Here is an 18140-nt window from a genome sequence, read left to right as displayed (position 1 = left end):
CGCGGGGCCTCCGCCTCCGAGCTCCCGGCGGGCGCGCGGCCGCGGGGGAGGGGCCTCGGGAATGGCGGGGCGGCGGGAACGGGGGACGCGGAGACTCCTGCGGGAAAGAAGCCCGCGGGGTCGCGGGGGCGCCGGGCGGGGCCCAGACGGCCGGGGCGGGGCTGCCCTGGCTCCGGGGAGGACCTGGAAACATAGTTGCGCCGGGACTCCGCCCCCTCAGCCGCCGGTGTGCACGGGGCAGCCACGGAGGAATCTCCCTTTGATCTTTCTGTGGGCCCCTCCCTGCCTCCCTCCTTCCTTCCCCCCTCCTTCCCTCCTTCCCCCCTCCTTCCCTCCTTCCTTCCCCCTCCTTCCCTCCTTCCTTCCCCTCCTTCCCTCCTTCCTTCCCCTCCTTCCCTCCTTCCTTCCCCTCCTTCCCTCCTTCCTTCCCCCTCCTTCCCTCCTTCCTTCCCCCTCCTTCCCTCCTTCCTTCCCCCTCCTTCCCTCCTTCCTTCCCCCCTCCTTCCCTCCTTCCTTCCCCCCTCCTTCCCTCCTTCCTTCCCCCTCCTTCCCTCCTTCCTTCCCCCTCCTTCCCTCCTTCCTTCCCCCTCCTTCCCTCCTTCCTTCCCCCTCCTTCCCTCCTTCCTTCCCCCTCCTTCCCTCCTTCCTTCCCCCTCCTTCCCTCCTTCCTTCCCCCTCCTTCCCTCCTTCCTTCCCCCTCCTTCCCTCCTTCCTTCCCCCCTCCTTCCCTCCTTCCTTCCCCCTCCTTCCCTCCTTCCTTCCCCCTCCTTCCCTCCTTCCTTCCCCCTCCTTCCCTCCTTCCTTCCCCCTCCTTCCCTCCTTCCTTCCCCCTCCTTCCCTCCTTCCTTCCCCCCTCCTTCCCTCCTTCCTTCCCCCTCCTTCCCTCCTTCCTTCCCCCTCCTTCCCTCCTTCCTTCCCCCTCCTTCCCTCCTTCCTTCCCCTCCTTCCCTCCTTCCTTCCCCCTCCTTCCCTCCTTCCTTCCCCCTCCTTCCCTCCTTCCTTCCCCCTCCTTCCCTCCTTCCTTCCCCTCCTTCCCTCCTTCCTTCCCCTCCTTCCCTCCTTCCTTCCCCCTCCTTCCCTCCTTCCTTCCCCCTCCTTCCCTCCTTCCTTCCCCCTCCTTCCCTCCTTCCTTCCCCCCTCCTTCCCTCCTTCCTTCCCCCTCCTTCCCTCCTTCCTTCCCCCTCCTTCCCTCCTTCCTTCCCCCTCCTTCCCTCCTTCCTTCCCCTCCTTCCCTCCTTCCTTCCCCCTCCTTCCCTCCTTCCTTCCCCCCTCCTTCCCTCCTTCCTTCCCCCTCCTTCCCTCCTTCCTTCCCCCTCCTTCCCTCCTTCCTTCCCCCTCCTTCCCTCCTTCCTTCCCCTCCTTCCCTCCTTCCTTCCCCCTCCTTCCCTCCTTCCTTCCCCCCTCCTTCCCTCCTTCCTTCCCCCTCCTTCCCTCCTTCCTTCCCCCTCCTTCCCTCCTTCCTTCCCCCTCCTTCCCTCCTTCCTTCCCCTCCTTCCCTCCTTCCTTCCCCCTCCTTCCCTCCTTCCTTCCCCCCTCCTTCCCTCCTTCCTTCCCCCTCCTTCCCTCCTTCCTTCCCCCTCCTTCCCTCCTTCCTTCCCCCTCCTTCCCTCCTTCCTTCCCCTCCTTCCCTCCTTCCTTCCCCCTCCTTCCCTCCTTCCTTCCCTCCTTCCTTCCCCCTCCTTCCCTCCTTCCTTCCCCCTCCTTCCCTCCTTCCTTCCCTCCCTCCTTCCTTTCCCCCTCCTTCCCTCCCTCCCTCCTTCCCTCCTTCCTTCCCTCCCTCCTTCTTTCCTTTCTTTCTTGGAAATTGAATTTATCAGGGAGACATAGGTTAATAAATTTATCGGGGAGACACAGGTTAATAAAACTATGCAGACTTTAAAGTAAAGTAGCTGCGCCCCTTTTCTCTGAAAGCATCCAGAGCCAGGGTCTGTGAGGGGGGATGTGGTAGGCAGCGGGAGTGGAGCGGGGACATGGGGCCAGGTGCCAGGGTCAGGAGAGCAGAAAGCTCCAGGGGCCTAGCACAGAGGATGGGAGGGGGGACCCGCCCCAGGGTGGCCTTTCCTCCCCCAGCAGATTGCCATCTGTGGTTTGGACCCCATGACCTGTTCCTCCCTGGAGAGGACGTCTAGGCCTCAGCCCCGTTTCAGCTCAGCCCCGTTTCAGCTCCAGGCCGCATTGAACGGTGGCCTCTCCCCGCCCTCAGGCCAACCAACCGGTCCGAGGAGACCATAACCCTGAAAGGACACACCTGGAAAGCTGCTGACTATGATAAGGAGATCTTTCCCTGAGCCTTGTCCTAAGAGAAAACCATTAGGACGGAGGACCCAGCTCTCTCCCTCCTGGAAGCAGCCTCTGGCCCCCCCCTCCCCTTCAAACCGCCGCCGCCCCCCCCCCCCCCCCCCCCCGCTCCCCCCAGGCACCTTAGCATTAGCTTCCTCACTCCCAAGCCCCAAGGGCCCTTTCTTGGCCTTTATAACTTGTTTCCTAAACCCGTGCCTTCCGGGAATGACTTCTTCTACCTCTGCGATCCACGAAATAAATGTTCTCTTATGATAAAAATAAAGTAGAAGGAAATAAAATTAAAGAAACAAGACTCTCTGCGTGGAACTCCGAGAACGCGCGCGCCCGCGCCCGCAAAACCCACGCAGGCTTCTCAAGCGTGCAGCTCGAGGAGACGCCATCCGCCTGCAGACCCGCCTCCGGCGTCATCTAGCATCGAGCGGTCACCGCCCAAAGCACAAAGCCTCTTTCTGTCCCCATCTACCCCCCCCCCCCGCCTTTTTCTTTCTCTTTTTCTTCGGGGTTCTCCTCCCCTCCACACCCCACCCCAAATCTATCCTTTCCGACGCAAGGAGGAGGTCTTTCCGAGGCCTACTCGCAAGGCCCGGGAGCCACACAGGCCACGGACCGGAAACTCGACCCGGTAAAAGTTTCTTGCTTTTGTTTCCCTTTTAACTGATCTGGATCATTTAAAGGATCGCTGGTCCCCCTCGGCTCCGCGTCCGCCCCACGCCCAGGCCTTCCCGCGCCGCCACCTGCGTGGGTAGGTTAGGCACCTGCGCCTATCGGTTCTCGGATTCGACTCCACACCCAGCCCCCACCACCACCGCCGCCTTCCCTCTGAGATCCCTCCGTCTCTTTCATGCTTCTATGTCTCTGGATCCATTCTTTCGACCCCATAAAAGTTTAAGAGAACTCCGTCTCTGCGATACAGGACAGGGAGAAGCTAGGAAAGTGTCCGGGCAGGAGGAATAGGGAAACTGAGGCAGGAAAGCAAAGCAAAGCCACGAAGCTTTGCCAGCCGCTTGTAGCAGGGCCTCATCTTGAGAACAGAGGGTTAAAACCCCTTCTCATGAAAGAACACAGGCGAGGAGGGGGAAGGAAAGGGGGAGAGGGGGAACCTTCATTCCACCTGGGGTGGGGAGTCCATCCCCCCCAGGCTGTTAAAACAGCAGGGAGGAGGGGAAGAGAAGGGCGCCCGTTGTTTAAACTGTGAAGTCAGAGGTCTTGGGCTTGTCGCGATCACGCGACCGGGTCCTTCTCATCCGTGGTGGGAAGACCATGACAGACCGCCCACCTGGACCAGGATCTCTGGCAGGGGGTTTTTAAAACTTATACACAAGGGGGCACATAAGGCCAACACCACCCCTCCCGTCCCCTGTCCAGTCCGGCTCACCCAGAGCCCTCCATGCTTCGTGGGCCAGATGTTTAGATTTGCTAGCGCCTCGTTTCATTGAGAAATGCGTACGCTTTAATTTTTTCAAAATTCATTTGCTTTCATGTTTTAATAAATTCATTTCATTACAACACGGTCAAGGTCTCTCGGATGAAATCCTGGATAGGAGGGGTCCAACACCGAGGTTGGGAACCGCCCTCTCCCAGTGTCGGGGGAGAGGCGTCCAGTAACCCTCTGGGTCTGTGAGGTGCCTGTCACCTCTGCGCTGAGACCGCGTGCGGGCGGGGAGGTTTGGTGCAAAGCCAGTAGGCTGTGGGTTTCAGCGCGACTGGCCTTAAGAACAACAACAACAAAGTGTGTGTGTATGGGGGTGGGGGGTGTTGTGCGTGTGTTTGAAATGAGGTCAATGTCGATCAGGCCCTGGCCGGGCGGCTGAGTTAACTGGAGCATCCTCCCCATCTGCCGAGGCGGTGGGTCCGATCCCCAGGCCGGGCACGTACGAGAAGCAACGGAGCCGTGGCCGGTGTGCCTAGTATCTGAACACATCCCGAAACATCACCTGAACACATCCCAGAGCATCATCTGAACACATCCCGAAACATCCACTGAATGCGTACGGCATCGAGCCCAAAGTATAAGGTCTCTTTCCGTCCCCATTTATTCCTACCCGCCACACCACCCACCCCCGCCTTTTCTTTCTTTTCTTTTTTTTCTTAAGGGGCCGCCAAGTGGCGCCCATCGATCTGGAGAACAAGCTCAGCTAGAGGTTTCCCGGCCGGCGAGGGCGGCCTGCCGCTCGCCCCAGGACGGACCTCCTCCTGGCCCAGCTCCGTTGTCTCTCTCCGCGCTCAGCCCGTGGCCCGCTGCGGGCGGCCGGCAGGAGCAGCACAGTGGACCGGGAGGAAAGTGGATGTCTGTGTCCTTTTGAGAGGCACCGTCCACATTCACAGAGTTTCTCGAGAAGGTAGCTGAGAGCACGTCAGCACAGTGACGAATCAAGGCCTGAGAAGCGGGTCTAAGATTGCCAGAAAGGAAGATGTCACCGAGAGGCCAAAGCCTTACCTCCGCCTTCTCAGGGTCTGTGGCCCACCTGGGCCAGCCCAAAACATTCACCTGACATGAGGGGGAGAGAGAGAGAGCACTAAATGGGAGAAAAAGGCACAGTTTTATTTCCCTTAAGTCTCATGTGACACGGTGGGGCAGGGTGGGAGGTCATTGTCCAGGAATCAACACTGACACATCAGGATCCCCTGAGATAGTACACAGTTCGCATGTTTCTGGTTATTGTTGTAAAATACTGGCTAGAGCCAGAAATCAGCCCATACTTGCACATCTCATCATATGTCATTCAAGCAAAGTGACTGGGGAGGTGAGCTACCCCAAACTCAGCACATTGTGACAGTTTTCCTTACCCACTATCCTGCAAAGATGCCCAGAGACGGTCTGTCGTGCCACAGCTGTCCACTTTCTAGTTGCTCATCGGTATCCTGCAAAATCATTGGTAAGCCAGGCCGTGACATTCCTTCCTCTGTCAGCAGGTCATAGGGAGCTCCCCAAGATTCCTAGGTCTACACTGAAGAGGGATCCGTGGCATAGCACTAGGGAGTAAGAACAATTCATCCATTACTTATATAACTGCTTTGTCCTCCGGGGTCCTCCCAGGTTTGATCATGTATGTACCACTTTAAATTGATGTTGTAGTCTTCCTGTGGTGGCCTCTTTATGACTCCATAGGTGACGTCACACCCAGGTCATAAAGGACAGCTCAGATGACGTGGTAACTTGGTGGCCATGGTTAACCATTTCTTGTTTGAAGCCAAAGAAACTGGTTGGGACAAATCTCAGTCCATTTTGAGGGGTGATGAAAGCATCCACTCCTGAACACTTCCCCCTCCTAGCTAGGACTGCTTTGGGCTTTAGATGGAATGGAAGCCACCCTTGACACCCAGATGGACCTCAGCCAGAGACTGGAACTCTTGCCTCCCCACAGTTGTCTGGGGAACCAGGACCCTCAAAGAGCTTGGCCTCTATGGTTCCTTCTTGCCCAGCTCTCTACACCCAGTGAACCATGATAATCAGGTTTGCCAGCTTCTGGGCCCAGTTTCTGTTGTTTCCCAGTACTCAGGAGGAAGGAGCAGCGTGGACGGGCTTGCTGGCCTTTGTTCTGGCCCCCACTGTGCTTTTTCATTCAGGGCACTAATCTGACAGAAGAGGGCACGTAAATGCCTATTTTCTGGGTGGAGATGATTTTGCATGTTGAGCGATGGTCCAACCACATGGCTCCATTTTTATGAAAGGACTTTCTTTGCCAAATTTGACTCAAATGAAGGCCAAGAGTTGTTACTCAAAAGAGCAATATTTATTTGTGAATGATATGAAGACTTTGGTTGAAAATCCTGAGCATCTGCACTTTGATTCCCTTCCAGGTCTTCCTAAAACCAGAATCTCTACCTGCCAGTGAAACTTCTAGGACCATCACCTCTGCTGCAGTATATGGCCCAGGGCACAGAGCAGCTTCTACATCAGCCTGGACCTGTCCCAGTGCCCTCTCTTTGTCAGAGTCCAGCTTAAAAGGAGCAGATGTTCAGGTCACTCCATAAGTTTGCTGCGGTCACACGCTCCACTGAGGAATGTGCTGCCTCTAAATTCCAGAGGCCCACTGGGCACTGGGCCTCCATCTGGGTGGCAGGTGAAACCTGATGCCACAAATTATTGTTTTGAAAGCTACTCAATATCACTGGACCCACAATATTTCATGGAGTGAGAAGAATCTGAATTTTGGTCAGATTTACTCCTCAACTTCTGACGCTAAAAGTATATCAAGTCTACAGTAGTGCTGTTCCCACTCATTAGGTCCCGTCGGCATAACGTCACCCCTGTAATGCAATGGAGGAAGGACAGAAATGGCCGAGAAGGCCTCTGCAAAAGACGGAGGCTGCGGAGGAGACACACCCAGAGGTAAGGTGACGCAGGTGTACGCTGGCCCTGCCGGCTGAGGGAGGGCAACTCTGGTTGAACTTCAGAGACACATAGGGAAGGATTTGCCAGGACAGCGGGTGGGCGCAAGGCGCTGTGTCCACTGAGTCACTCAAGCTAAGTAAACACATTGGTTCAGCAGTTTTACTTTCTCCTTTCCAATTTGGATGCTTTTTATGTTTTCTTCTTGTCTAATCACTGCGGCTGGGACTTCCAGTACTATGTTGAATAAGAGTGGTGAAAGTGGACACCCCTGTCTTGTTCCTGTTCTTAGGGGAAATGGTTTTAGTTTTTGCCCATTGAGTGTGATGTTGGCTGTAGGTCTGTCGTATATGGCCTTTATTATGTTGAGGTATGATCCCTCTATTCCCACTTTGCTGAGAGTGTTTATCATAAATGGGTGCTGGATTTTGTCGAATGCTTTTTCTGCATCCACTGATCATGTGATTTTTGTCTTCCAATTTGTTTGCATGATGTATCATGTTTATTGATTTGCAAATATTGTACCAGCCTTGCATCCCTGGAATAAATCCCACTTGGTCATGGTGTATGATCTTTTTAATGTATTGCTGGATCTGATTTGCTAATATTTTGTTGGGGGTTTTAGCATCCATGTTCATCAGGGATATTAGCCTGTAATTCTCTTTCTTTGTAGTGTCTTTATCTGGTTTTGGAATTAGGCTAATGCTGGCCTTTTAAAAAGAGCTTGGAAGTGTCCCTTCCTCTTGGATTTTTTGGAATAGTTTGAGGAGGGTAGGTGTTAATTCTTCTTTGAATGCTTGGTAAAACTCCCCTGTGGAGCCGTCCGGACCAGGGCTCTTGTGGGTTGGAAGCACCACAGTTTATTTATACATTCACCTACTGAAAGACATCTTGGTTGTTGCCTCCAAGTTTTGGCAATTATGAATAAAGTTGCTATAAACATCCATGTACATGCCCTGGCCAGTGTGGCTCATTTGGTTGGAACATCATCCCATTAACCAAAGGGTCATGGGTTCGATTTCCAGTCAGGACACATACCTAGGTTCAGTCCCCAGCTGGGGTGTGTACCAGGGACAATCAGTGAATGTTTCTCTCCCTCTCCCTCCCTCCTCCCTCTCTCTCAAGTCAATGGACATATCCTTGGGTGAGTGAGGATTAGAAAAAAAATCCATGGGCAGGTTTTAGTGGAGACACAAGATTTTAGCTCCTTTGGGCAAATGTCAAGGAGCATGATTGCTGGATCATACAATAAGAGAAAGTTTAATTTTGTGAGAAACTGCAAAACTGTCTTCCAGAGTGGCTGTACCATTTTGCATTTCCATCAGCGATGAATGAGGGTTCCTGTTCCTCCACATCCTCGTCATATTTGGTGTTGTCAGTGTTCTGGATTTTGGTCCTTTTGATAGGTGGAATCTCATTGTTGTTTTCATTTGCACGTCCCTGATGACATATGATGTGGAACATCTTTTCACATGCTAAATTGCCATCTGTATATCTTCTTTGGTGAGGTGTCTGTTAAGGACGCTGGCCCATTTTTAAATCAAATTGTTTTCTTATTGTTGAGTTTTAAGAGTTCTTTGTATATCAAACTAAAAATAAACAGATGGAAAATATATTTCATGCAAATGGAAATGAAAAAAGCTGGGGTAGCAATACTTATACTGTACAAAATAGACTTTAAAACAAAGGCTTTAGTAAGAAAGACACTACATAGTGATAAAGGAGCAATCCAACAAGAGGATATAACTCTGGTAAACATTTATGCACCCAACATAGGAGCACCAAAATATTTAAAGCAAATGTTGATGGGCAAAAAGGGAGAGATAGAGAGTAATACAGTCATGTAGGGGGATTTTTTTTTTTTAATATATCTTTATTGATTTCAGAGAGAGGAAAGGAGAGGTTGAGAGAGAGAGACAGAAACATCAATGATGAGAGAGTCATTGATCAGCTGTCTAGCCCGCAACAGGGGCATGTGCTCTTACCAGGAATCGAACCCCAATTGCCTGGATCCTAGGTCGACGCTCAACTGCTGAGCCACGCCTGGCTGGGCAGCAGGGGAATTTTAACACTCCACTGACATCAATGGATAGATCTTCCAGACAGAAAATCAACAAAGAAACATTGGTCTTAAATGACACAATAGATCAAACAGATTTAATTGGTATCTTTGGTGCATTTCACCCCAAAGCAGCAGAATATACATTCTTTTCAAACACACATGAAAAATTTTCTAAAATAGACTACATGTTAGGACACAAAACAAGTTTCAATAATTTTTTAAAATTAATTCTCCCCTGAGGATATGTTTTTATTGATTTTTTTTTTTTTTTTTTTTTTTTTAGAGAGAGAGGAAAAGAGACACAGAGAGAGAAACATTGATGGGAGAAAGAAACATTGATCAGTTGCTTCCCATATGCTTCCTGACCAGGGATGAAACCCTTAAACCCTGTATGTGTCCTGGCCAGGAATCAGACCTGCAGCCCTTGTGGTACATGTAACAATGCTTCAACCAAATGAGCCACCTGGCCAGGGCAAGACTCAATAAATTTAAGAAGATTAAAATCACATCAAGCATCTTCTCTGAACATAATGGTATGAAACTAGAAATCAGCCATAGGAAAAAAATAAAAATAAAAACACAAAAAGTCATGGAGTCTTAATAACATATTACTAAATAATGAATAGGTTAATAATGAGATCAAGGATGAAATAAAAAATTATCTTGAAACAAATGAAAATGAGAACACAATAACCCAAAATATATGGGGCATAGCAAAAGCAGTCCTAAGAGGGAAATTTATAGCATTACAGGCCTACCTCAGGAAACAAGAAAAATCTCAAGTAAACAATTTAACTTTATACTTAAAGGAACTAGGGGAAAACAAACAAACAAAGCCTAAGTAAGTAGAAGGAAGAAAATACTAAAGATAAGAGCAGAAATAAACAAAATAGAGTAAAAATAAATACCAAAGATTAGTGGAACAAGGAGCTGGTTCTTTGAAAAGATGAACAAGATTGACAATCTTTAACCAGACTCATCAAGAAAAAAAAGATAGAGGACCCAAATTTTAAAAATCAGAAATGAACGAGGAGCAGTAACAACTGACACCAAAGAAATGCAAAGAATTATAAGAAACTATTACAAAAAACTCTATGCCAACAAACTGGACAATCTGGAATAAATGGATAAATTCATTGAAACATACAATATTACAAAATTTAATCAGGAAGAATCAGAGAATCTGAATAGACAGATTACAACTAATGAAATTAAAGCAGTACTTTTAAAAACTCCCAGGCCAGATGGCTTCATGGGTGAATTTTACCAAACATTCAAAGAAAAACCACCACCTAGCCCTCTCAAACTATTTCGAAAAATTCAAGAGGAGGGAGAACTTCCAAGCTCATTTTATAAGGCCAGCATTAGCCTAACTCTAAAACCAGATAAGGACACTACAAAGAAAGAAAATTACAGGCCAATGTCCCTGGTGAACATAGACGCTAAAATTCTCAACAAAATATTAGCAAACCAGATTCAGCAATCCATTGAAAAGATCATACACCACGAGCAAATGGGATTATTGCAGGACGCAAGGTTGGTACAATACCTTCAAATCAATGCATCACATAAACAAAGTGAAGGATAAAAACCACATGATTATGCCAGTAGATGCAGCAAAGCACAGTGGGAATAAAGGCCATATATGACAAACTCACACCCAACATCATAGTGGGCAAAAACTAAAAGTATTTCCCTTAACATCAGGAACAAGACAGGAGTGTATGCTCTCACCCTCTTATTCAACATAGTACTGGAAGTCCTAGCCACAGAGATCAGACAAGAAGAAAAAAAATAAAAAGTAGCCAAATTGGAAAAGAGGAAGTAAAATTTTCGTTATTCACAGGTTACATGATATTGAACATAGAAAACCCTAAAGAATCCACCAAAAAGCTACTAGTTTGAACAAATAAATTTGGCAAAGTAACAGGAAACAAAATTAATATTCAGAAATTGGTGGCATTTTTATACACCAATAATGAACTACCAGAATGAGAAACTAAGAAAACAATCCCATTTACTATTGCAACAACAAAAATAAGCTACCTAGTGATAAACTTAACCAGGGAGGTAAAAGACCTGTACTCAGAAAACTATAAGACATTGAAAAAAGAAATTGAGGAAGATACAAATAAGTGGAAGCATATACCATGTTCATGGATAAGAAGAATTAACATCATTAAAATGTTCATACTACCCAGCCCTGGCTGAGTAGCTCTACTGGTTGGAGACTCATCCCATATACCAAAAGGTTTCAGGTTTGATCCCCAGTCAGAGCATGTAGTGGATGCAAATGATGTTTCTCTCTCTTTCTCCCTGTCTTCCCAGTCTCACTCCTCCCTCTCTCCTTTGCTCTCTCTCTAAAACCAATAAAAACATATCTTCAAGAAAGGATTTTTTTTAAATGTTCATACTACCCAAAGCAATCTATAGATACAATGCAACTCCTATTAAAATACCAATTGCATATTTTGCAGCACTAGAACAAATATTCCAAAAATGTATATGAAACCAAAAAGGACCCCGAGTAGCCTCAGCAATCTTGAGAAAGAAGAACAAAGTTGGAGGTATCACACTACCTGATATCAAACTATACTACAAGGCCATTGTAATCAAAACAGCCTGGTACTGGCATAAGAGGAGGCATATAGAGCAATGGAACAGACCAGAGAGCCCAGAAATCAATCCACAGCTATGTGACCAATTAATATTTGGCAAAGGAGGCAAGAGCACACAATGGAGAAAAGACAGTCTCTTCAACAAATGGTGCTGGGAAATTAAAGGGGTACATGCAAAAAAAAAAAAAAAATGAAACTAACCACCAACTTACACCATACACAAGAATAAAATCAAAATGGATAAAAGACTTAAATGTAAGTCACAAAACCATAAAAATCCTATAAGAAAACATAGGCAGTAAAATCTCAGATATCTCTAGAAGTGATGTTTTTGCAATTATGTCTTCTAGGGCAAACAAAAGAAAAAAATAAACAAATGGGATTGCATCAAACTAAAAAGCTGCTGCCCAGCAAAAGAAATCACCAACAAAGTGAAAAGGGAGCCCACTGTGTGGGAGAACATATTCACCAGTGATACATCTGATAAGGGTTTAATTTCCAAAATATATAAAGAACTTATACAACTCAACACCAGGAAGACAAACCAATTGAAAAATGGGCAAAGGACCTGAATAGACACTTCTCCAAAGAGGACATACGGATGGCCAAGAGACACATGAGAAAATGCTCAACGTCGCTAATCATCAGAGGGATGCAGATTAAAACCACAATGAGGTATCACCTCACACCTGTCAGAATGGCTCCATCAACAAATCAACAAACAACATGTGCTGGGAGGGTGTGGAGAAAGGGGAACCTAGTGCACTGCTGGTGGGAATGCAGACTGGTGCAGCCACTGTGGAAACAGTGTGGAGGTTCCTCAAAAAATTAAAAATGGAGCTGCCATTTGACCCAGTGATCCCACTTCTAGGAATGTATCCCAAGAATCCTGAAACACTAATTAGAAAGAATATATGCACCCCTATGTTCATAGCAGCTCAATTTATAATAGCTAAGATCTGGAAACAGCCCCCGTGCCATCAGTAGATGAGTGGATAAAAAGCTGTGGGACATTCACACCATGGATACTATGAAAAAGAAGGAAATCTTACCTTTTGTAGCAGCATGGATGAACCTGGATATTATTATGCTAGGTGAAATAAGCCAGTCAGAGAAAGACAAATACCTTATGACCTCTCTTATATGTGGAATCTACTAAGCAAAATAAAAGAACAAAACAGAAACAGAGGCATGAATATATAGAACAGGCTGACAGTCGTCAGAGGGGAAGGGAGAGGGACGACTGTTTGAAAGAAGGTGAAGAGATTAGCCAAAGAACATCTACGCATAGCCCATGGACAGACGACAGTGCGGTGATGGCCAGAGGCAAGGGGGTGGGGGCTGGGTGGAGGTGTGCAGAGGTGGGGGAACACGGGGACATCTGTAATAGCGTCAACAATAAAAATAAAGTTTAAAAAGTTTTTTTAAAGGAAAAGAGTTCTTTGTAAATTTTGGCTAGCAGTCCTTTGTCAGATGTCTTCCAGATATTTTCTCTCAGTCTTGACTTGTCTTCTCATTCTCTTGACATTGTCCTTCACAGAGCAGAAGTTTTAAATTTTAATGAAGTCCAACCTATTAATGACTTCTTTCATGGATCCTGCCTTTGGTGTTGTATCTAAAAAGTCATCACCTTACCCAAGGTCATCTAGGTGTTTCTCCTATGTTTTCTTCTAGTTTTATAGTTTAGACTTTTACATTTACATCTGTGATCATTTTGAGTTAATTTTTGTGAAGGGTATATAGTCTGTGTAAGGGTTTTTTTTTGCATGTTGATGTTCAGTCATCATTTGTTGAGATTCCATTGTAACTATACAAAATTTTGCACTACTAAGTGCTAAAGAAGAAAAAGAAAGAAAAATGGAAGATGGAAATCTTCGAATGGGAGTAGATAATCTTGATTATTACAGAAAAATCACAAGAAATGTATTTGCTTTTGATAAAAGATAGAGGCAGTAATTGCACTAGTGCAGACTTCCACATTAAGCTCTTTTTTCATGAAACATCTTCATAATAAAATTATTAAGTGTGCCAGGGCACGGAGTTTATTTCTTCATTGTCCACAGACCAAGCAGAGGTTTAGTGACTAATGTTTCTCTGCCCTCTACTGGCTCCAGTTGGAATCCCCTGTTTAGATATAATTCAAGAAAAAGGCTTCAGGATAAACATTTTATGGATGTTTTTCTTAAACACAAACCAAGCAAAAATAAAATAAATAAAAATATTAAACACTTGAGGTATATACTTAGTCAAATATTCAAAAAGCAGAAAGTATTCTGATTCCATATAAGATTTTAGATCTGCTTTGATTTGTCCTTTAGGTCACTTGAACATCACAAAACTTTGCAGTATTTCACTCATAATGTAAGATTCTCAGTTAATAGTACTGTTCAGTAATGACTCCTTTTGCGAGAGTGGCTTCTCCATGCCGTTTGCTGAAGACAGCCTCAGCTGCAAGCCGTAAGAGTAATTATTTGCAAAGTCAAACTGCAACATCCAAACATAAGTCAAAGCTGAAAGTCTTACTATTCCAAACAATTTTTATATGATCTTGTCCCTGTAGGTGCTGGGATTTTTCATTGCTAGAGCCAGAGGGCTTTTGCCTGTTTCAGGCAAACACACAGACACACACACACGCCACACAGGGTAAATGGAAGGCGTCTGGACCAGGTATCCCAAACTCTCCCAGGACTCAGGCCTGGCCCAGACCTCCTGTTTCCACCTGATCAAAGTGGCACTGACTCCGACTTCCCTTCTCTCCAGCCCCTTGTTCTCTTGGCGTGGCATTCTTCTACCCAGAGCATTTCCCCGAGGTGGGGGCAGCTGTAAGCAGGGGTGCCCGTCACGGTTCCTCTGGATGCACAGCTCACCTGCACATGATGTATCTGTCTTCATTTTCCAGGCACAACCAAAGCTGCGAGTGGTGATAACAGGCACTCACAGGGCACAGTGAATATGAGCTGATGAGAGCCAGGCAGACATGTCACAAAAGCTCTGATTTTGTTTGTTTGTTTGTCTGTTTGTTTAAATGCACATCCCTACTTCTTATCTATAAGAGTATGACTACCCCTTTTACTGGTCCCTCTCTCCAAAGCCCATTAGCATAAACTTAGGGGGCTGGCACCCTTTGAGTTGTTTCAGCCAAGGGGCAGTCAGCATCTTCTAGGAAATGGCAAGGGAGCTGGGAGGGGAGTAATTACTGACAAGTCCACTTTATCTAACTCAGGGGTAAACTTTAACACTCAGATATCAATTTGTTCCTTAAGTCAGAAGTGATTGTTGGTTTAAGGGTTTTTTTTAAAAAAATTCACTGTGCATTTTAATGAAAATGCAGTCAATATGAGCCCTTAATTCCTAATGCACACACATTTTTCTTCCTTCTATCAGGCTTGATGTTTACTTTTTCTGTCATCCCCCCGCTTTACTCCCCAATATATACACACCCCGCTACAGATAGTAATTGCAAACAGGACTTCAAAACATCCTCTTTATTTATTTTATATGTACCCACACCCTCCTGGAGGGCCCCTTCTCCAGCTCAGGTAAAGGGGTCTAAGCGTTCTTGCCCTTGAGGGCTGAACCTCCTGCCCAGGGCATCGGGGACACATCAGCCCCCCCACCTTTCCAGGATCCCTTCCATGAGATGGTTCCACTGAAACTTCACCAGTAGTTGTTGGAGCAGCTGGAGGTAGGTGTGGGGCATGGTATTGAATTAAAGGGGTCCACCACGGTATCAACTCTGACTATAAAGAGGAAACAAGGTGATACCAGTAAAGACAGAAACATAGATCCAAAATACAGACAAGTGCTGGAGAAAAAGTCAGGATATGCTTTTTTTGGTTCATAGGTAAAGAAAACATCTGTCTGCCTATTTGTCCTCCGTCTCTAGGTCTTTCTGAGGAGATGTCCATCCATCTATCTTGCTACTTATCTGTCAGCCTTTCTATCCTTATGTCTGTCTGTCTGCCTGTTGCTCAGTTTCTCTATCATGTTTGTCTCTGTATCTGCCTTTCTGTCTGTATATCTATCTATTTGCAGTATGTCATTCTGCCAATCTCTGATTTTTTTGGTCTATGTCTGTCTGCCTTTCTGGTCATTTCTCTGCCTATATTTCTGTTTTCCTGGCTGTCTCTCTGTCTGACAATCTGTCAGTTAGTTACTTTTCCATCTTCCTTCCTGCCTGTCTGCATGTATAATATCCATTTGTCTGTCTCTCTTTCTACCTATATATCTACTTGTCTTTCTAACAGTCTGTCCAACTGTGTGTGTGTCTCTGTGTTTACCTGTTTGTATCTTTTTGTCTATCTATCCTTCTGTTTAGCTATATAACTAATCTCTTTATATATATACTTGTATTTCTATTTGCATGTCTAACAGTGTGTCTGTGCCTTTGTACTTTTTATTAGTGTATCTGTCTCTTCCTCTGTGTCTGTCTGTCTGTGTTATCTGTTTGCCTCTGCATATGACTGTCCATTGTCTATCACTCTGTCTCTGTCTGTATGTCTGCGTGCTTGTCTTTCTGTAGATGTGTCTTTCTGTATGTCTCCATTTATCTGCCTTTCTATATATGCTTATGTCTGTATGCCTGTCAATCTGTCTTTCAATCGATCTCTGTGTATTTGCCTGTCTATATATTGTGTCTCTCTCAGCCTATCTTCTTACCCATCCATTAATCAGTCTATCTACTTGTCTGTCTGACTGCCTGTTAATCTGTCCATCTATTCAATCATCCATCCGCTTACCTATTTTTCACCCCTCTGTTTCTATCTATGTATCTGTCTCTTTATCAATCTCTCTCTCCTCTCTCTCGGTCTGTCTCTCTTCTCATAGATCTATGTACTTTTGTCTGTCTAGCTGTATGACTCTTGGTTTAGCTTTCCATCTGTCCATGTCTCTTTTTCTATATGTTTGTCTTTGTCAGTCTGCCTTTCTACCTATGTATCTGTAAGTCTGGCTCTCTCCCTTTGTCTAGATAGATAGATGATGATAGATAGATGAGAGACAGACAGATGGACATCTACCTCTCTGTATGACCATTTATCTGTCTACATACTTGTATTTTTTTCAAAGGCAGTTTTGTAACTTTATTTGACCATCAACAGTTCTCATACGTATTAACTGTTGAGTTTTTAAAGTGGTGACAGGTATGTAGGTAACCAATGGATGTTTGGTGACTCTTCCTCCTCATTCTGTTTTCTGGGCGACCAGGTGAGGTTCGGGACACTCTTTTCTCCTTTGGCCCAGGCGGCTGTGTTGAGCCTAGTGTCAGTGGGCATATCTAGGGTCCCATCTCCTTCACACCAAAGTCCTGGCTGTGCATGTGTCTCTATCTCTGTCTACTTACCTATTTTACTACCTGTGTGTCTGTCTATATAGTTGTCTGTTTACTTACATGTGTCTCTATGCACGTTTCTGCCTAAGTATTATTGTCCGTCTTTCTATCTCTTAATGTGGAGGTCTTTCTGATTACATCTGTATGTCTTTAGATCTGTCACTTTGTGTGTTTTTCTATTTTTTCTCTCTGTATACCTGTGTATACATATACATAAAACCTGTCAGGCTTTTTGTCTCTATCAAGGACCTCTTCTGCCTGTCTTATGTACATATGTGTCTGTTTTTATGTATCCCTTTATTTAATGTTGTTTGTGAGTAACTGTATTTACTGATGTGTTTGCCTGACACCATGTTTACACTGTGTGCATATATGTGCGTGTACTTGTGACAGCTGTGTCACTAGTGCGAATGGTGAAGTATGTTCACTGACATGCATGTGGCACTGTGTTCAGTGATCCATGAGGGACTGTGTAGAGGACTGAGGATGTGAGATGCTGCATGTCGAGGCGCCTGGGCGAGCACCCCGCCTGGGTGACTGCCCTGTGTGGGATGGCAGACTTCAAGTCTTCACAAGTCTTCCTTGTGAACCTCCAGGCCAATGGTGGCTTCTGAGCTCTCTGATGCCAACAACTCCATTGCGCAGACAGACCACAGAGAGTGGAGCAGGGCTCCACGTTGAGGCGATATGAACCTTCTCTCCCTTCACGCTCATGTTCAGGTTCCCTGGGGGGCAGGATGGGGTGGTCAGTGCACCTGGCAGAGGAGAGAGGCTGCGGAGGCCTCACTCCAGCCTGGGCAGCCTCTGAATGGGATCCCGCTGGTCTCCAGACAGTCCCATTTTACCCCTATGTTCCCTATGTAATTACTATTAATCATGACTCCTTCCATTTGCAAAAGGGTCTTGGGCAATAAATTAAAGGCCACCCTTGTCTTTAAGTCACTTTCAGAGTGTCCCAGGGACTCTGCGGTGGGGCTGGAGCCCTTGCTCCCCAGCCTCTCCCCCGAAGCCGATGCCCTGGGGGTCCTGGCCCTGGATGAGGTCACTGGGACCTGTTTTTCCCCTGAAATGTCACCTTGGGATGGGGGAGGAAGTGCTGGAAGCACCCTCTCTCCTGAATTTGAGGTGCCACGGTGTCTCCCCCAGGGCGTGTCTGTTCAGCAGAAGCCGCACTCGGTCTTAGTATCTGCCTCCCTCCCACGTCCTACCACATCCCCCTAGCGACTCCCATCTCCACATTCAGGCCCAGTCTCTCCTCCAAAACCCAGACGCATGGGCTTCCTTACATATGAGTTTTGATGGCAACTGCTTTTTTCTCTTTTAAAAAATAAGGTGTAATTGACCATTGCTCATCTTTTGCGGCAGAGTCCAGGGCGTCCTGACACAGTGCGCGTCTCCGACACCATCATGACCAGGACACTGCAGCCACCCTCCTCTGCCGGGCCCTGGGACTGCTCTCTGCCTCACAGCTCTGGCTGCATCAGTGAGACCCTTCCC

This window comes from Miniopterus schreibersii (genome assembly GCF_964146895.1).
Source record: "Miniopterus schreibersii genome assembly, chromosome: 16".
Classification (NCBI taxonomy): Eukaryota; Metazoa; Chordata; class Mammalia; order Chiroptera; family Miniopteridae; genus Miniopterus; species Miniopterus schreibersii.
Note: the sequence above shows the minus strand (reverse complement) of the source record.